This window comes from Rutidosis leptorrhynchoides, chromosome 5 (genome assembly GCF_046630445.1).
Source record: "Rutidosis leptorrhynchoides isolate AG116_Rl617_1_P2 chromosome 5, CSIRO_AGI_Rlap_v1, whole genome shotgun sequence".
Classification (NCBI taxonomy): domain Eukaryota; kingdom Viridiplantae; phylum Streptophyta; class Magnoliopsida; order Asterales; family Asteraceae; genus Rutidosis; species Rutidosis leptorrhynchoides.
In genome coordinates, this window is record NC_092337.1 from 86,104,349 (window position 1) to 86,126,431 (window position 22,083).

The 22,083-nt window shown below is 33.3% G+C and overlaps 1 protein-coding gene and 1 non-coding gene across 2 annotated transcripts in view; both read right to left on the reverse strand.

Moving 5' to 3' along the window:
* Positions 1-22,083, reverse strand: part of LOC139846664 (uncharacterized) — an 88,277-nt gene that overhangs the window by 50,263 nt on the left and 15,931 nt on the right. The gene's annotated exons all lie outside the window — the stretch shown is intronic.
* On the reverse strand, positions 668-774 carry LOC139851132 (small nucleolar RNA R71). The gene has a single exon (XR_011760492.1). It is a non-coding gene; the product is annotated as a small nucleolar RNA R71 (small nucleolar RNA).

Sequence of the window (22,083 nt, forward strand, 5' to 3'; positions counted from 1 at the left end):
CCGAGCAAGACGTTCACCACCTTTTGTACGTTCACCACCTGTAACTAGATCAAGACATTTAGCAAATATAACCGCCGTTGATTTTTCTTTAGAATCGTCATCTAGTCGAACAAGAACTCCAACTCAAATTTCCGATAATCCATCTTTTGAACCCGACTTCACAATTAAGAACCCGGAGCATATTCAAGGACAATTCCAAGATCTTGAACCACTAATTATTCCTCCTGAGCCACAAACCATTAAATCAGAATCCTCTAGTGATTCGTATTCAACAAATTCAATTATGGAAGTAACGGAACCTCTAAGTATGGAAGATCGAATGAGAGCCACACGCACGGGCCAAGGTCACGCCATTATTAAGCCAGAAGTTAATGCGCCAGATTATGAAATCAAAGGACAAATTCTACACATGGTAACTAACCAATGCCAATTCAGTGGTGCACCGAATGAAGATCCTAACGAACACCTTCGTACGTTTAAAAGAATTTGTACACTATTCAAAATCCGAGAAGTGGAAGATGAGCAGATCTATCTCATGTTGTTTCCCTGGACTTTAAAGGGAGAAGCCAAAGATTGGTTAGAATCGTTACCTGAAGGGGCGATTGACACATGGGATGTTTTAGTTGAAAAATTTCTTAAACAATTCTTTCCGGCATCTAAAGCCGTGAGACTTCAAGGAGAAATTGTTACGTTCACACAAAAGCCAAATGAAACATTATATGAGGCATGGACAAGATTCGGAAGGATGTTGAGAGGATGTCCTCAACACGGTTTAGACACTTATCAAATAGTACAAATATTCTACCAAGGTGTCAACGTTGCTACAAGAAAAGACATCGACATAACAGCTGGTGGTTCCATTATGAAGAAAACCGCAACTGAAGCTTACAAAATTATTGATAACACTGCTTCCCACTCTCATGAGTGGCATCAAGAAAAAGATATCTTTCGATCATCTAAAGCGGCTAGAGCCGATTCTAGCCATGACTTTGATTCCGTTTCCGCAAAAATAGATGCTTTCGAAAGACGAATGGAAAAGATGAATAAAGATATTCACGCAATACGAATTAGTTGTGAGCAATGCGGTGGACCACACTTATTGAAAGATTGTCACATTGAACTAACGATGGAACAGCGTGAGAATGTTTCCTATATGAACCAAAGGCCGGGAAATAATTATCAAAATAATTATCAACCGCCAAGGCTAAACTTCAATCGAAATCAAAACATTCTTTATAATCCAAATGGACCAAACAACAACTCGTATAACCAACAAGGTCCGAATAACCAACCAACTCAAAACAACACTTTCAATCAACAAAGATCTAGCTTGTATAAACCACCACAACAAACCGAAGAGAAAAAGCCAAATCTAGAAGAAATGATGGCAAAGCTAGTTGAATCTCAAACTCAATTTATTACATCTCAAACCCAAACAAATGATAGGTTTGATCAGTCATTAAGAACTCAACAAGCTTCCATTTTGAATCTAGAAAAACACGTAGGTACTCTTGCTAGCATGATAAGTGAGAGGGAACAAGGAAAGCTACCGAGTAATACTGAAGTAAATCCTCGAAATGAGAATGTTAAAATGGTTTCAACAGACTCTGAAAAACCAGCTCCAGAAGATGGGAAGGTTTTAGATGAGAGTAACAATGAAGAATTTACACCACCACCACCACCCGAGTATGTAAAGCCAGTGGTGGCACCATACAGACCACCCATCCCGTTTCCAAGAAAAGGAGTTGAGTATGAGCAAGTAATAGGTAATAAAGTTTGTGATACCTCTGGAAAGAAGAAGAAAAAGAATAAGAAAGTACAAGAAACAAAAGCCGTAGAAGTAAACCCGGTGAAGACAGTTCCACCAAAACCTCCTCCTAGGATAGGTGATCCGGGTGAATTTATTGTTCCTTGTCTACTTAGTGATTGTGTCATGTATGATGCACTAGCAGATTTAGGTGCAAGTGTGAGTCATCATTATATAAGAGATTAGGTGTAGGTGAGTTAACTCCAACGGATATGAGTGTTCGACTCCTTGATCAAACCATTAAGCACCCAGTTGGAATTGCTGACAACCTACCCGTTCAAGTAGGTAATTTAACCTTTCTAGTCGAATTCATTGTCATTGACATAGAAGAGGACTCAAACGTTCCTCTAATTTTAGATCGACCATTCTTAGCGTCCACCGGGGCGTTATTTGATGTAAGAAAGGGTAGAATGACACTTAGTAATGATGAGAAATCGATCACCTTTATGATTCGACAGTCTAAATATTCACAAACCAAAACCGTTGAACCAACAAAAACGATTGGTAAGAACCATGTTGTTTTACCAACTTCAACGGTAATGCTTAACAATAATAGAACGCCTAAGTGTGGGGAAAATGAAGTAACACCTAATGATGACTTGATAATAAAGAACCCCATAGTTGATACGAAATTAAATAACCCCGTTATTAACAGTTCAATGAAGAAACTTTTTAAACGGGTTATTGATGCTAAAAGTAAGGGAAACTTTAAGTTATATAACCGGTTAGTATCCAATCTGTCGCCTAAAGAAAAGGCGAAGCTAGTTGAATTTGTGGATATTACACAGGAATCCGACCAATGGCTTAAAGAAAAAGTCACGGATATGCAAGTTGATTATGGACCAAGAGAAATTGACGATGAAGTTAATCACAATTTCGACACCACAGCTACCTAAGTGTGGGGAGATTTAAATGTTCTAAAAAAAAATGCTGTCTAGAGTTAATTGTTCTGTTCTCGTGTAGTTCCGAGAATGGAATCCGATTGGTCTTTTCCGCTAGCAGACACTAAAGAACTAGTTTTCTCCCTCCATTCTGAATTTTTGTTTTGTAGGTTTTTTTTATGAAATTAATATGCATTTTAATTTAAGTTTTTAAAAACAAAATTTACTTTAATTCATTAAGTTTAAAAAATGATTTCTAAAATTCGTCGTGAGTTAAAGACTAGGTCGTTGAGCGGAAATTACTTTACCCGAGGGCGGGGCGACAAATTTTGTTATCATTATTTTTAATTTTATTGATTTAAAGTATGCCAAAAATATTATACTTTATAAATTTTTGAAAAGTGGGGTTATAAACCAAACTTCAAAAATATATATATATATATATGTTTGTATTTTATCTTATGTACAAAACAGGGTAAAACAGCGCACTTTCAAAGACTGTCATTAAGTCCAACAAAAAGCTACTAATTTTGATGAAAAGGCGCAAAGTATCAAATGTGATGTAAAATAATATGCTTACAAACTGGGTATTTTTAATCACTTTTCTACACTAATCACCCTCATGAATTTATAATTATAGTCTGATTTCATGCAAATGAGGGCATTGCATGATCTCAAGTGTGGGGAAGGGTTATAAATTCTCTCGGGTTTACACTTAGTTTATTTGCCAAATTTTGTGAAAATTTGAAAAATTTTCAATTAAATGAACTCAAAATCATGTTTATACATATTTATGAACGATGAAAACTAGGTGATAATACCGAAATTATCATTACCTCGAAAAGGACATAAATTGAGAAACACCCTAAAACGCTTGAATTCATTTAAAATGAAATAGAAGAAAATAAAAAGGCAAAGAAAGAAACTAAGTGTGGGAAGAATGTACCAAGTTATTCAATTTAAAACATATATCACATATTTTTGTACAAGATTATTGCAGGTACTTTTGCTTTGGACGATACTAATCAGTTTTACCCGGTTTACTGTAATACATTTGAAAGAAAGATGGATCTACATGATGAATCAATTCCATCATTAAAAGGAAGTAAAGTCTTCCGAAAAAGACACGCGCTTCTTGATTTAGGTCATGAAGTTGTCGTCCATACCAGCTGTAGGTTGACGAAAAATCTAGAAAAGTCATCACTAAAATCAGCAGGAAATCCACGGACCTCAGCATCAAACAGGGTCGCCAAGTGGTCAGATTTATCCTAACCATGAGAAGGATTTATCTCGTACAATGGGGAGGCACCGTGCAAATTAGCTTGATAAGACTAATGAATCAGATCCCCAGAAAAGGATAATCTCCTTAAAGATTAAAAATCAGCTTTTAAGACTGATAATACTCAATCCTAGAGATTAACCTTAAAGATTGAGAATTCAAACTCATGGAATTCGATGATATCTAAACTCGAGCATGAACGAGAAAATATTTTGATCAAAAATACAAACCGATTTGTTTTCTGAAAAACCATTTTCAATGCGTTCATTACCATTGAACGTAAAATCCTAAGAAATTCACCTGGAATTCATTAGGTCACCTGAACCAAATCGGGTGTCAACCGTAAGAACGGTGGTTGCATAGCATGGTCGGAGACAGGACCTTCTGCCAGACCGAAAAATTATAGGATGATCTTTACTATCGCTCCTACCAAGGATAGTTCTAGCATCTGACACGTTAATAAGACCATAATCATCTGCATGTCACGGGACATTGCCTTAACATTTTCTTGTTCATCGCTTTCCTTTACAATCGGACGGTAGTTTACCGAAAGGTAATATACGGAACAAGTAAACTGGATGTGTGCTTTCCGATACCGGGATAGCAGTGGATTACACGAACCTAAAAGTTTTAGCCAAAATATTGATCCACAAATATATTTTGCAACACCGATGATGGATCAAATCAGAAAACTTATCTAGGGTAAAAGCTAGAATGAATTTTCAAAAGATCAAATGTTTTCATAAAGATCCAATTTCCTTAATGGATCTAAATTTTTATAGTCATGTGGGACTGTAAACCATATCGTTACTACCATTGTTTATACCGCCATATCAAAATCACTGATTTACAAAGTGTGAAGAATAAAGAAGTGATTCTAGTATTTCAAGACTATATTGCTTGAGGACAAGCAACGCTCAAGTGTGGGGATATTGATAAGGCTAAAAAGGAACATATATTTCATAGCATTATCCCCCAAGAAAGACAAGATTTTAGTTGCAATTGTTCCATTTTCAAGTGATATTCGTTTATATTAAATAAGTGCGAAGACAAAAGGCAGATTCGACAAATTGAAGACAAAAAGGTCCAAAAAGCTCAAAAGTACAAGATACAATTAAAAAGGTTCAAATTATTGATGAAGAACGTCTAAAAATGACAAGAGTACAAGTTACAAAACGCAAAGTACACGATATAAAATAGTACGCAAGGACGTTCGAAAATCCGGAACCGGGACATGAGTCAACTCTCAACGCTCGACGCAACGGTGTAAAAATTACGAGTCAACTATGCACAAGAATAAAGTATAATATTTAAATAATTCATAATAAGAATAATATTAAATAATAAAAAGTTGTTAATTTAGCATAGTTCAGGGGTCGTAAATGAAAATTCAATTTCATATTTTGCCTATAAAAGGCGATGATTATCGATCAATTTAAAAGCACACCTTTTTCTATCTTTTTCTTATTTATCAATATCAATTATCAATATCTATATTCTATATCTCTATCATAATGTTAACTTAATAAGATATAACAATAATCTTAATTTTAATTTTAAATTATGATAATAATAAGATTTATGATAGAGATCGTTTGAGTGTGTAAGTCGAAATTCTGTCCGTGTAACGCTACGCTATTTTTAATCATTGTAAGTTATGTTCAACCTTTTTACATTAATGTATCGTAACTAAGTTATTATTATGCTTATTTGAGCCGAAGTAATCGTGATGTTGGGCTAAAATATTAAGAAGGGGTTATTGAACTTTGGACCATAATTAAGGTTTGGGCAAAAGACCGACACTTGTGGAAATTGAACTATTGACTATTAATAGATGGGGGGTATTGTCTAATTGAGTGACAACTCATTGGAGTCTGTCGAACCTATCTTCAAATTAATTAACCTAATAATTAATAATGATTATGGTTGTCCTATTTAGTGATGTTCATATGGAATCTGTTATAATCATTTAATTAATCAATTGGGTTGGGTAATTGATTATTCATTCTGATCAAGTGGATGAATTAATATTCATAAACTAATTAAAACAGGGGTGGATTACATACAGTGATAACTGGTGTAATTGTTGACAGAAGTGATAACTGCGTCACAGTTTAAATCCTTAATCAGTTGGAATATTTGACTTCGGGTATAAGGGTAATTTGACGAGGATACTCGCACTTTATTTTTATGACCGATGGACTATTATGGACAAAAACCAGATAGACGTATCAAATAAACCAGGACAAAGGACAATTAACCCATGGTAATAAATTAAAATCAACACGTCAAACATCATGATTACGGAAGTTTAAATAAGCATAATTCTTTTATTATATTTCTCATCGTATCTTTATTTACTGTCATTTTATTACTCGCAATTTTATTTACTGTCATTTTATTTATTGTCATTATTTTACGCACTTTAATTATCGTCATTTATCTTTACGCTTAAAATATAGAATCGACAAACCGGTCATTAAACGGTAAAACCCCCCTTTTATAATAATATTACTACTTATATAATTATATATATTTTGTATAAATATAGTTAAAAATATAGTAAGTATCACCAGCTTCCTATGGAACGAACCGGACTTACTAAAAACTACACTACTCTACGATTAGGTACACTGCCTATAGTGTTGTAGCAAGGTTTAGGTATATCCCATCCGTAAATTAATAAAACTTGTGTAAATTGTGTCGTAATTCGTAGTAAATATAAGTGTATTTCGTACCCCCCGCTACACACATCAAAGATCGTTAAAGCTCGGGTGATGGACTTGAATCGTCTTGCGACATCTCTTCAATAAATGCTACGAGGTCATGAAAACCAATGAGTTAAATAATGTCTTGACTTTTATCAGAACACAAGTCCTTGGGTCAAAACTATTCACGTGCGAAGCTGTCACTAACAAGCGAGTTATAAATGATAAAACATGGGGTAGGTAGTTCGGTTAAGATGAGTCTCTCGCATATCAACAAATAAGATAATGAGTATCTTCCTTACTCATGTAATAACGTTAGAATTTCCGAATGAGTGGTGTACAAATTTTCTTTGACTCGCTTTCTATTCCTCATGTCACAATATTGGGACTTTTTATGAATTAAAGTAATATAATCACGTTGGCCTGACGCCATTATATTTCACTAACTCATAGTTCCATTCCAATATCACTACATAAGGTCAGGACACGTGGTCAACCTCGAATTTCAACACAATTTCCCTAAAACAATTTCTTAACAATGTGCTAAGGATAGCACAAGAGACAAAGACATCGAAAGTAATGAATAGGAGTAACGATGACATAAAAATATCTTCGAAGTACCAAGAATCTCTAAAAGTAAGAATGACGTTTTCCGTTTCAACAACCAAAGCACATAGGCACAACGGCACAAATGCACGTAATATAACAAAAATGTTATATACCTAAACATAATAGCTGACATTGAAATGCCGAGCATTTAGAAGTCAAGAATGACATCTCGCGTAATATAACTCAAACGTTATATACATAACCATAATAGATGACATAGAAATGCCGAGAATTCTAGAACACGTAATGTAACTTAAACGTTATATCAATAAACACTAATTATGACATAGAAATGTCGAGAATTCCAGAAGTCAAGAATGACACCCCCTCGGTTTCACTAACCGGGGTGTTCCTTTAAAAGATGAACTCGCATGAGTCGGAGAATACGTTTAAATCGGAATGGGAGTTCCTCCCGGATTCAGAACATAATAGAAATGTATGTATGATAACAATATACATACCAACACGACACAAATAATCACATATAATAATATATAATAGGCCGGGCAGTAGACTAGACTCACTAATGCACCCTATTGACCCGGGTAACGACATCAATGCAGCCTAATTCCCTACAACCAGAGCTCTGATACCAACTGTGACGACTCCGTCAAAACACTTAACGGCTTCGTCACTTGGTCCCACAGCTTGATCGAAAATCTATATGAATTTAATAAAACAACCTTGCATTCTTTATTTAAAAATGATTTCCTATAAAGGAAATCTACTAAAATGTATAAGTTTAGAAAAACTATACAATAATACTTTAACCAAAAGTTGACCAAAATAAAGTCAACAAACAACCACTTTTTAATGTAACAAAATAGAATGCAAGTTAATGTTTAACAAAAGCTGCCATCATAAATATGCAGACTCTCTAAGTACAGCGGAAGCAATCAATCATGAACCTGAGAATAAAACATGCGAGTAACTGTCAACAAAAATGTTGAGTGAATTATAGGTTTAATATTGTAAACAATATTTAATTTAAACAATAAAAATTTATGTTTGAAAACATAAAAACTCCTTTTTGAACCACCAAATTATATGCTAGAAAACATATAATAAAACATTATTCCATTTTCTGTGAGCCACCTGGTAACCACTTAACCATTTATTTACCCTTGCCAAACACAATAAATAATATACACCGAACAAGTGTATCTACAACAAAATACGAAGTACTAAACATTCCGATTATAAATTGCTAGCGCGACTAGCTCGAAATGGTGTTGTCAAACCCGATAGATCTATCCATAGGATTCGCGTTCACCAGTAGAAACCAGTGATTACAATTACCAGATTAGGGAATATTTTTGTTCGACTCACAATGAATAATTTAAACCAACTTCCACTTGTGTCCAAAATATAAAATAAATTGCATGTATTCTCATCCCAAAAGATTTAAAATAGAAAAATGGGACTATAACTCACCTTAATAGCAACTGAAGAAATCTCACAAACAAGCGAACAGCAAATAAAGTAAAGTGATCAAGAAAGATCACAACGCGGACCTATAAATAAAGCAGGCCGATATAAATAACTAACTTAGGTCAAGTCTTAGTATGATAGCTATTGTACATGTTGCAAGTAGACATAGAATAACACTCGGCAAGCATCGGTTTGACTGGAACAGCATACGGACACACACTTTCTATTTTTAGAAAGTTTCTATTTTTAGCAGGTTTCCATTTTTGGAAAGTTTTCTATTTTAGGAAAGTTTCTATTTTTGGAAAGTTTCTATTTTTGGAAAGTTTCTATTTTTGGAAAGTTTTCAAATTTAGAAAGTTCTATTTTTAGAAAGTTTTGAAGTTAGGAAAGTTTCCTTATTTAGAAAGTCAACAGAAGTCAACTGAAAGTCAAAGTCAACCGAAAGTCAACTCAAAAGTCAACCTTGGTCAAACATAGTCAACATTAATTTGAAAAGTGTAAGTTATAATAATAACATAGGTTATAATGTTTATTAAAGTCAAAAGTGTATAATTATGTCTTAACATAAGTTTAATTAAATAAAAATGAATTATTAAAGTTTAGATAAGTTTAAATGATATAATTAATATAACATAAGTATTTAATTAATTAATTAAATATTAGTCATAATATAAGTATTATTAATTAATAATAAATTTTAAATCATATCATAAGTATTATTAATTAATAATGAATTACTAATCATATCATAAATTTCTAATTATACTTATTAAATCATAAGTATTTAATAATTAAATAATAACTAAGTCTTATAATAATTAAATAATTATTTAATCCTTATTATAAGTCCTATAATAATAATAATCTCATAATATAAGTTTAATACTTATCATAAGTATTTTTCATTAATAATAAAAGTATTATTAATCATAAGTTTAATTAAAATGTTAATTAAATCATAAGTCATAATTAAATGATATAATAAATATATATCATAAGTCTTAAATAATAATAATTACTTCTTATATCATAAGTAATTAATCAATAATGAAAATCATTATTTTTCTCATAAGTTTTAATATTTAACCATAAGTTTTAATCAAAAGTTCATCGGGTCGTATCTTGAGCCCCGGGTGTCGGTTTTCGGCGAGCCTTACATATATCTCCGCCTAAGCAAACCACCCGACACTTTGGTACACTCAAGAACACACCAAGAACAGCCCGCAAGTCGTGATATACAGCCAATACACTACTTGGAACTTTAATTCAATCAAAAACGTGTTTTAGACGTAACGGGTGATTCGTGGCTTGGATTGAGATGACCCGAACATGAAAGTTCGCCCCACCATCAGTTCTAACACACTAACACACCCTAAAGTCACCAAATATGGTCACAAAGTAGGACCAAACCTGGTTCATACCAAAATCACATTTCAATCTTAACAAAATACCACTTTGATCATAATTAGGGTTCCGGGAATCGAAACGACATGAATCCGGAGTCTAAAATTAACGTCTTGATGAGAGGAACTCATCTAGATACTTTATTTTAACATTTATATCAGTCATCATATCAGAAACACACGAAAAAGCTGCTGTCCAGAATTTTACAAACCGAAAACATGTGATTATGAGTACATCTATGCATACAAACACCATTACAATAATCCACAAACATCATACTACTAAATAATCATAAAAATACAGAAAATAAATGAAAAATCAAAAGTTCTAGGGTTAGGGTTTATACCCTAAACAATAATCAATGGATGTTATCGCGTAGAGGAGATTGAGAGGAACGCGTTGGTGTTAATCAATCCTTGATCCAAGCTTTAAAATTAATTGATGATGATGATGTTGGTGGTGGAAGTGGCGACGGCTCAAGGGAGCAAAAGGGGAGGAAGAGAGCAAATATCTAAAATTAGGTTTGATAAAATTAGGAATAAAATGTAAAAATGAGGAGTATTGCAAAAATGAATGGGGTATACCCCCCCTCCTTGACAATTTCGGCCAAGAACTGAATGGGGTGGGCCCCATAGTGGCCCAATTTGATAAATGACAAAATCCTAGTGGCCCGAACGCCCGAACGAAACCCGAAACGTGAAAACGCCGCTACGCGATTGATTTTTCGAAGAGATAATAAATATGCGACGAATAAAATATATAAACACTATATATAATCATATGACATCAAAATATCATATTTAAAATAATTAGGACTTAAAAATTCCAAAAGTTCGACCGTTGGTTTGAAAACCGAAAAGATTCGCCGGATAGAAATCCGCGACACGTAGAAACGTACAATTAAAGATATGAATACAAATATTCATATAACACATAATAATTAATATATTATTACAAAAATAATAATATAGGTCATAGAAATGACGTGGCACGAAAAATAATTAACGGTCGTTAAATAATTAACGGCAAAAGATAACGGAAAAAGTAGGGTCGTTACACATAAGCAATCACCTTCGTTCATTGCATTAATACACAACCGAGACCTTGCTTTGATGCGTCACAATAAATCACAAAATCATCATTCCCTTCAGGCAATGACAATATAGGTGCCGTAGTTAGCTTTTTCTTCAATAACTAAAATGCTTTCTGATGCGGTAGCGGAGTGGTATAAAATACTATTAAATTTTTGCAGAAAATACTATTAAATACGATACCATTTTACACAAGATATTTATTTATTTATAGAATGGATATACTTAAACCTTGCTACAACACTTATAGGCAGTGTACCTAATCGTACAGTAGTGTAGTTTTTAGTAAGTCCGGTTCGTTCCACAGGGAAAATCTTTAAACAAAGCTTAACGCTATATTAGTTTACTTTTATAAAAATACAAATATATATATATATATATAAGTAATATTATTATTATAAAGGGGGGTTTTTACCGTTTAATGACCGGTTTGTCGATTTTAAAACTTTAGTCGCAGTTAAGACCAAATGTAAAATATTAAAAATGAATACAAGACTTAAATTAAAGCATAAAGTAAATAACGATAATGAAATTGCGAATAATAAAAGTGCGATAAAATAAACTTGCGATAATTAAAAAAAACGATAATAAAAAGTGCAATTAAATAACAATAAATAAAAGTGCGATAATTAGAAGTGCAATTAAATATAAAATAAAGGAAATTAAATATGAAATAAAAGAATTATGCTTATTTAAACTTCCGTAATCATGATGTTTGACGTGTTGATTTTAGTTTTATGCCCATGGGTTAATTGTCCTTTGTCCTGGATTATTTAATATGTCCATCTGGTTTTTGTCCATAACAGTCCATCAGTCATAAATATAAAGTGCGAGTGTCCTCGTCAAATTATCCTTATACCCGAAGTTAAATATTCCAACTAATTGGGGATTTAAACTGTAACAAGATTTTAATACTTTGTTTAATAATTACACCAGGATGTCGACTGAGTGTAACCCAAGATTTTAATATTTTGTTATCAATTATACCAAATGTCCTTGTACATAATTTCACCCCTGTTTTAATTATTCTAGTGGCTATTAATCCATTCCCGTGTCCGGTTAAATGAACGATTATTCGTTGGTATAAATACCCCGCCCATCGTGTCCGATTGAGTGTATATGGTAATTTATAGGGACGCCCAATTGTAAATCTTTATATTAACATTAACAAACTATCATTTAGTTAAACAAATATAAAGCCCATTAATAGCTCATAGTCTAATTTCCACAAGTGTCGTTCTTTTGTCCAAACCCCAATTATGGTACAAAGCCCAATTACCCAATTTTAGTAATTAGTCCAACATCATGATTACTTCGTTTTAAATAAGCATAATAATAACTTAGCTACGAGACATTAATGTAAAAAGGTTGAACATAACTTACAATGATTAAAAATAGCGTAGCGTTACACGGACAGAATTTCGACTTACACCCTTACAATATTCGCTAACATACCCTTATTATTAGAATTATAATTAAAATTAAAATTAAATTATAAATATAAATATATCGTATGAATGAGGAGAAAAAAGATGATGAAAATGATCAGAATTCGGTTTGCTTTATAGGGAGTTTCAAAACTGGGGGCTCCGCGACTCGCGGCCTTTTTGGCCTTCAAACTCCGCGAGTCGCGGAGTTTGCTTTTACAGCTCAGAGGAGGTTGGCTCTTTGTTTACCGACGGTTTATAATATATATATAATATATATATAATTAATATAATTAATTATATATTATATTATATTATATTATATTTATATACATAGTTAACTTATAATTTTTAGTCCGTTGCGTCGAGCGTTGAGAGTTGACTCTGGTCCCGGTTCCGGATTTTCGAACGTCCTTGCGTACAATTTTATATTTTGTACTTTGCGTTTTGAATCTTGTACTCTTGTAATTTCTAGACGTTTCTTATCAATAATTGGAACCTCTTTGATTGTCTTTTGTACTTTTGAGCTTTTTGGTCGTTTGCGTCTTCAATTTGTCGAATCTGTCTTTTGTCTTCACCTTTTATTATTTAAACGAATATCACTTGTAAATAGAACAATTTCAACTAAAAGCTTGTCTTTCTTGAGGAATAATGCTATGAAATATATGTTCGTTTTTAGCATTATCAAATATTCCCACACTTGAGCGTTGCTTGTCCTCAAGCAATATCGTCTTGAAATACTAGAATCACTTCTTTATTCTTCACACTTTGTACATCAGTGATTTTTATACGGTGGTATAAACAATGGTAGTAACGATATGGTTTACAGTCCCACATGACTATAAAAATTTAGATCCATTAAGGAAATTGGATCTTTATGAAAACATTTGATCTTTTGAAATCTAGTTTTTACCCTAGATAAGTTTTTCGAAATAACCCTTTACCGGTGTTTGCAAAATATTTTTGTGGGTTTGGTGGGTTTCAGATTTGAAAATTTTAGCTCAAAACTTATGGTTTTGTGTCACCCACTTGCTAACCATGTATTAGGAAAGTAACACGTCCAGTATACTTGCTCCGTATATTACCTTTCGATAAACTACCGTCCGGTTGTAAAGGAAAGCGTTGAACAAGCAACTGTTAAGGCAATGTCCCCTGACATGCTTTTAATTATGGTCTATAACGTGTCGGACGCAATTACTATCCTTTGTAGGAGCAATAGTAAAGCTCACCCTAGGAATTTTTCGGTCTGGCACAAGGTCCTGTCTTTGACCATGCTATGCAACCACCGTTCTTACGGTTGACACCCGATTTAGTTCAGGTGACCTAATGAATTCCAGGTGAATTCCTAGGATTTTACGTTCAATGGTAATGAACGCATTGAAAATAGGGTTTTCAGAAAACAAATCGGTTTGTAATTTTTATCAAAATATTTTCTCGTTCAAGCTCGAGTTTAGATATCATTGAATTCCATGAGTTTGAATTCTCAATCTTTAAGGTCAATCTCTAGGATTGAGTAATATCAGTCTTAAAAGCTGATTTTTAATCTTTAAGGAGATTATCCTTTCTGGGGATCTGATTCATTAGTTTTATCCAGCTAATTTGCATGGTGCCCCCCCATTGTACGAGATAAATCCTTCTCATGGTTAGGATAAATCTGACCACTTGGCGACCCTGTTTAATGCTGAGGTCCGTGGATTTCCTGCTGATTTTAGTGATGACTTTTCTAGATTTTTCGTCAACCTACAGCTGGTCTGGACGACAATTTCATGACCTAAATCAAAAAGCGCGTGTCTTTTTCGGAAGACTTTACTTCCTTTTAATGATGGAATTAATTCATCGTGTAGATCCATCTTTTCTTTTCTTTCATCGGGTAAAACAGTTTAGTTTAGTCCAAAGCAAAAGTATTTTCAGTTATTTGTTACAGATATATGTGACATATGTTTAAGATAACTTGGTAAATTTTCCCACACTTGGCTTTTATTTTCCTTTTTATCGTCCTCTATTCCATTTTAAATGAATTTTAACATTTTGGTTTGTTTCTCAATTTATGTCCTTTCCGAGGTAACAATAATTTCAGTGTTAAAACCTAGTTTTATCGTTCATAAATATGTATAAACATGATTTTGAGTTCATTTAATTGAAAATTTTAAAAAATTTTACTAGAATTGGGTAGTCAGTATATAAGACTAGGGCTGTTCTTTATTATCAGAGAGCACTAGATTCTAATACAACTACTGCTTTACTAGTATTTTTAATGGTAACCAAGTGTATAAAGTAAAAAATTTTAAAATCCGAAAGAATTTAACCCCTTCCCACACTTAAGATCTTGCAAAGCCCTCATTTGCAAGAAATCAGTAACAATTTAAATTATTGAGGGTGATTTGTGTGAAAATGATTAAATTTTACCAAAGTTTCCAAATATATTGGCGTTTGTTTGCTGAATGATAAATGGTGCACATCATTTGTTCATTCCGTCTTGTTGTTATTTCACATATATTTTGCATCTTGTCGTCAAAATTAGTTGCTTTTGCTGAACTTAATGCCAGTCTTTGAAAATGCGTTGTTTTACCCTGTTGTGTACATAAGATAAACTGCAAACATATATACATATTTTTGAAGTTTGGTATATTACCCCACATTCAAAAATTATTAAAATCTAAGAATAAAAGTTAGATAATTATAAAAATGATTACAATATTAACAAAAGTATTAAACGTATCAATAATTACAAATTACAAAATAAATAAAACTAAGTATACTAGGGATGATACTGGTACCAATAGGGGTTCCAGGCATAACCATATGTGCTATAGAATGCTTCGGCAGGGTTATACGTAGGATATGGTGGCTGCATCTCTATAGACCAGGGAGGGAAGATGGGTTTCGGTGTAGGAATATAGTTTCTACCTATATGTTGGCAATGAGCTATGATTTGGTTCTGATGAACTTGCCAATCTTCAAATGCTCTCTGTCTAGCATTTTTGTATTCCTGAGAAGCTATAAACCTTTGCATTTCTTGCATCTCATTCCCCCCTCCTACATTACCTTGCTGTTGGTTTCTCTCCACCTGTGGATGTCTACCATGGTATTGTACTGCGGCGTTATTTCGCCTCTTCAAAACTTTCGTACCATGGTATACATTTAAACCTATAGTATCGCGGGGTTCTGGTTCTTCTACTAATAATCCCCCCCGACTTATATCCATACCGAGATATTCACCAATCAAAGTAATAAAAATACCACCTCCTATTATGCTATGCGGTCGCATCCCCCGAACCATAGCTGATAAATAATAACCCACACAATATGGTATACTTACAGCGCTTTGTGGGTCTCGAATACACATATGGTAAAACAAATCCTGTTCATTTACTTTTTCCTTGTTCTTACCCCTTTGTGTAATCGAATTAGCTAAAAACCTATGAATCACTCTTAATTCGGCTCTATCTATATCCAAATAAGAGTAATTTCCCCCTTTAAAACGGTGATGGCTTGTCATTTGACTCCACACACCGTGTGTATCAAAATTTTCATCTATCTTTCTACCGTTTAGTATCAACCCTCTACAATCGGCAGATGCTAACTCCTCAGGCGTATATATACGTAAAGCCTGAGCCATGTCTAGTAAATACATGTGGCGCATCGAACCGCCTAACAAAAATCTAATAAAAGAACGATCGGTTAAACTAGCTACCCGATCATTCAACTCTATACTACATAACAATTCTTCACACCATACTTTATATACAGGTCTACGCATGGTGAATAAACGTACCCAGTCATTAAAAGAAGAATTACCATACCTCTGTACAAGTAATTCCCTAATTGGCCCGGCCAATTCTACAGCTTCTAAGGGTCCCCATTCTATGACCCTCGGTACCTCAACAACCTTAGAATGAAGAGTATGCAAACCCCTTTGATATTTTGGATAATCTATCCAAAGTCTGTCAAATCTCAGGTTCGGGTGCAATTCTTCCAAGTGCATATCAGAAAAGGTCATGACTGGATGAGGTATATCCTGCTTGTAGTAGTTATCCACCTCCTGTTGTTCCACATTTTCAGCAGGAGCATTGCGGGCTTGGGATGAAGATTCACCCCTTTCAGTCTGCATAACACATCAAACACAATTTTTTTGTGCATCCAAATATGCATTAGTGTCAGAAAAATCATCAATCAAAATAATTACAATGACATGATCAATTTATATCAAACTTAAGCTTATTTTCATATTTTCATCAAATCTACACTTTTTCAAATAAGCATATACGAAAATGTTCGCCAAGTTCATAAGCATTTAACTCAAATAACATGTCAAAATAATCATTACTAGCAATTAAACAAGTCTCAAATGGCATTATCTTTTAAAAATCAAGTTCATGAATTTTAGACTTGAAAAAGTCCACTTTAATTCTCAAAATCATGTTTAGGCTCAAAGTTTGGATCATTTAACTACCTAGACATGTTACACTACTCAATTTAGCAACAATTCATGACAAAAATCGGCCATAACCTGTTTATATCAAAAAGCCCCAAATTTGCTCAAGAACACAAACCCTAGATTACTCAAAATTTGAAGTTTAAGGCTTCTAATCATGTTAAACAGCATCAATCTAGGTTATACAAGCATAATACATAAACAATTTAAGCATAATTACACTAAAAAGCATCAAAATCAAATTGGGGAAAAAATTGCTCAAGAACACCAAATTTCGGATTAAATGGTGTTTAGGTGTAGAAATTTATCGTTTTTCTTGAGTAATTCCTAGATAGCATCCTTCTCAACATGATTTTAGTAAAAAATTTGGTGATTAACGGTTAAAAATTGTGATTTTGGGGTGTATTTTTCGGGTTTTTGCGTGCAGTTTTTCGCAGGTTTTTTCTGTGGGTTTTGTGTGGAATGAGCTGGTTCAGCTCTTATTTTTTTTCTGTAATCCGGTCCTCCCGCGAGTCGCGGGGATTAACCCTCCAAACTCCGCGAGTCGCGGAGTTTGGTAAATTTTTTTTTTTTTTTATAAACTTTAACTTATTAAAACAATTAAGTAATTAATTTTAAAATTTTGTTTCCCTTGTTATTTAGGACGAGGTCGTTTCGGATCGATGTCCTAGTCCGTCCCTCGACAAAATTTTAAAATTTGTCTTTTTGTAGCGATTGTTTTAAAAGCTAAGATTTTTGGTTTTTTTAATGTTTTTGGCATACTTTAATTCAATAAGATTAAAAATAATGATAATAAAAGTTCTCGTCCCTCCCTTGGGTAAAACAATTTCGGTTCAAAGACCTAGTCTTCAACTTACGACGAATTTTAAAAATCATATTTTTAACTTAATGAGATAAAGTAAATTTTTGTTTTTAAATTCACACAACTTAAATATAAAATTCAAAATTAATATTAAAAATTCACACCAAACTTAAAATTTTAAATGTATAAAATTAAAAATTCATATTTTAAAAATTAAAAATTCACACCAAACTTAATTTAAAAATTCATATTATAAATTCATACCAAACTTATATTAATTTTTTAAATATTTACAATTTTAAATATATTGTTTTTACAAAGTTTACAATATTAATTTAAGATTTAAATATTAACATGGTAAAAATAAAATTAAAAATCTTTTTTTTCTTCTTTTTATCCCACTTTAATCAATCAAATATTATCAAAAATATGCGCCCCTCTTTTCGGTAAAGTAATTTCGGTTCCAAAACCTAATTTAACTCATGACGAATTTTTGAAATATTTTGGGTTGATTGTTTAAAGATATTTATACCTTAAGAATAAACGTTAAATTTCGCAGTGATGTAATAAATTTTTTTGAATGATATCAATAATTTCGGTCGCCAAACCTAATTTTATTCAATACCAATTTAATACTTTTTAGCGAACAAATTAGCGTTTATTATCAAAAGGTTAAAAATAAAAATAAAAATAAAAACTGTACAGACATACCTGTGGAATAGATTTCTTAGTTATATGATCTATCCCATTCATAAGATAGTCGGTTTAATTGGTTTTCCATGGCTACATAGGCGTAACCTCGAGCATTCACTGTCTTTTCTTCTAAACATATGAACGGTCCGTCTCTGCATAAAGTAACAAATTCGGTATTTGAATAGGTTTGATTATTTGAACATTTACCTCCATGTGACCATTTTCCGCATTTGTGACATCTTTCTAGGTGTTGTGCTCTTCTTTTCGCTGCGGATTTTGATTTTCCTTTACCAAATTGTAACTTATTATCTTCGCATCTGGATTCTTTTCTAACTCCGTCCATTCTTTCTCTGATTACTGATACTATTTCACTCGGTAGTATGTCATTATTACGTTTAGTGATCAAAGCGTGTAGCATTAGACCATGGTTTAGTTCACAGGCAGTCTTCATTTTGTAAAAACCTAAAAAAAATAAAAATTCAGAATGGGGGGAGAAGACTATTTCTTTAGGGTCTGCTAGGAAAAGACCATTCGGATTCCATTTTCGAGAACTACACGAAAACAGACAATCTAATTCTAACAGAAATACATATTATCCTTTAAAGACTTGATTCTCCCCACACTTAGTTAGCTGTGGTGTCGAAATTGTGATTAACTTCGTTGTCGACTTCCATCGGACCATGTATGTAATGTTTAACTCTGTGACCATTAACTTTAAATTCAATCCCATTTGAATTTATCAATTCTATCGTTCCGTATGGGAAAACTCTTTTGACTATGAATGGTCCAGACCATCTTGATTTCAATTTTCCAGGAAATAGGTTGAATCTTGAATTGAAAAGAAGAACTCTGTCTCCTTCTTTAAATTCTTTTGAACTTCTGATTCTTTTATCATGCCATTTCTTCGTTCTTTCTTTATAGATTAATGAATTATCGTATGCTTCATGTCTTAATTCTTCTAATTCGTTTAGTTGACTTAATCGTAGACGTCCGGCTTCATGTAAATCAAGATTACATGTCTTCAAAGCCCAAAATGCTTTGTGTTCAATTTCTACTGGAAGATGACATGCTTTTCCATAAACAAGTCTAAAAGGTGTGGTTCCAATTGGAGTTTTGTAGGATGTTCTAAAAGCCCAGAGTGCATCCTCCAATTTAATGGACCATTCCTTCGGATTTGATCCTACGGTTTTCTCTAGAATACGTTTTAAAGCTCGGTTGGTATTTTCAACTTGTCCACTTGTTTGTGGATGATATGCGGTGGAGATTTTATGAGTTACTCCATATCTTTTAAGAACTTTCTCAAGTTGATTATTACAGAAATGAGTACCCCGATCACTTATTAAAGCTTTCGGTGTTCCAAACCTTGCAAAAAGATGTTTTAAAAAGTTGACTACAACTCGTGCATCGTTAGTTGGGAGAGCTTGTGCTTTCGCCCATTTAGATACATAATCAATGGCAACGAGAATGTAGAGATTATTATGAGATTTTGGAAATGGACCCATAAAGTCAATACCCCAAATGTCAAATACTTCACATACTTGGATGACATTTTGTGGCATTTCATCACGTTGACTTATTTTTCCGGCCCTTTGACAAGCATCACAGGATTTGCAAAGAAGGTGTGCGTCTTTGTAAATTGTAGGCCAATAGAATCCAGCATCATAAACTTTTCTTGCTGTTAGTTGAGGCCCATAATGCCCTCCTGTTGGTCCTGTGTGACAATGGTTTAATATTTTACTAGCTTCATCTCCAAATACACGTCGGCGTATTATTCCATCGGGACAACTTTTAAACAGATGTGGATCTTCCCAAAAATAGTGTTTTATATCACTGAAGAATTTCTTTCATCTTTGGTACGATAATCCTTTTTCAAGGAATCCACAAACTAAGTAGTTTGCATAGTCTGCAAACCATGGGATTTCTTTATAATCTATCTTCAATAGATATTCATCAGGAAAGTTGTCTTGTATAGCTGATTCATTTAGAACTTCTAATTCGGGATTTTCAAGACGAGAAAGATGATCAGCGGCGAGATTTTCTGCTCCTCTTTTATCTCGGATTTCAATATCAAACTCTTGTAAGAGTAAGATCCAACGGATTAATCTTGGTTTAGCATCTTGTTTTGAAAATAGGTATCTAAGAGCAGAATGGTCGGTATAGACCACCGTTTTTGCTAGAACGAGATATGATCGAAATTTGTCAAAAGCAAAGACAATAGAAAGGAGTTCTTTTTCAGTAGTTGTATAGTTCGTTTGTGCTCCTTGTAACGTCTTACTAGCATAATATATAGGTTGAAATCGTTTTTCAATCCTTTGTCCTAAAACGACTCCCATTGCAAAATCACTTGCATCGCACATTAGTTCAAATGGTAGATTCCAATTTGGTGTTATCATGATCGGTGCATTAGTGAGTTTCTCTTTAAGAATATTAAAATATTTGATACACTCATCTGAAAAGATGAATGGAGCATCCTTTTCTAGGAGTTTATTCATAGGAGTGGCAATTTTAGAAAAATCTTTTATGAAACGTCAGTAAAAACTGGCATGCCCTAGAAAACTCCTAACTCCTCTAACATTGGTGGGATGTGGAAGTTTAGCAATTACATCTACTTTAGCTCTATCCACTTCAATTCCTTCTTTTGAAATTTTATGTCCAAGAACGATGCCTTCTTTAACCATGAAATGGCATTTCTCCCAATTAAGTACTAGATTTGATTGTTCACATCTAATTAGCATTCGTTCCAGATTAACTAGACATGATTTAAATGTATCACCGAAGACTGAAAAGTCATCCATGAATACTTCCATGCATTCTTCTATCATGTCGTGAAAAATCGCCATCATACACCTTTGAAAGGTTGCAGGGGCGTTACAAAGTCCAAATGGCATGCGTTTGTAAGCAAAAGTACCATAAGGGCACGTGAATGTGGTTTTCTCTTGATCTTCGGGTGCTATTGGAATTTGAAAATATCCGGAAAATCCATCTAGAAAACAATAGTAACTATTTCCGGCTAATCTTTCCAACATTTGATCTATGAAAGGTAAGGGAAAGTGATCTTTTCTGGTGGCGTCATTTAATTTTCTATAATCAATACATACACGCCATCCTGTTACAGTCCTAGTAGGAATAAGCTCATTTTTCTCATTTGTAATGACAGTCATGCCACCCTTCTTAGGCACGCATTGAACTGGGCTTACCCATGGACTATCAGAGATTGGATAAATTAAACCTGCATCTAGCAGTTTAATAATTTCTTTCTTAACTACATCTTGCATATTAGGATTTAGTCTTCGTTGGCGTTGCACATACGTTTTATGACCTTCTTCCATAAAGATTTTATGTGTGCAATACGAAGGACTTATTCCTTTAATATCATGAATCTTCCATGCAATGGCTGGTTTATGAGCTTTCAACACAGAAATGAGTTGTGATTTCTCATTTTCAGTAAGAGAAGACGATATTATTACAGGTAATTCAGATTCACCATGTAAATAAGCGTATTCCAAATGGTTTGGA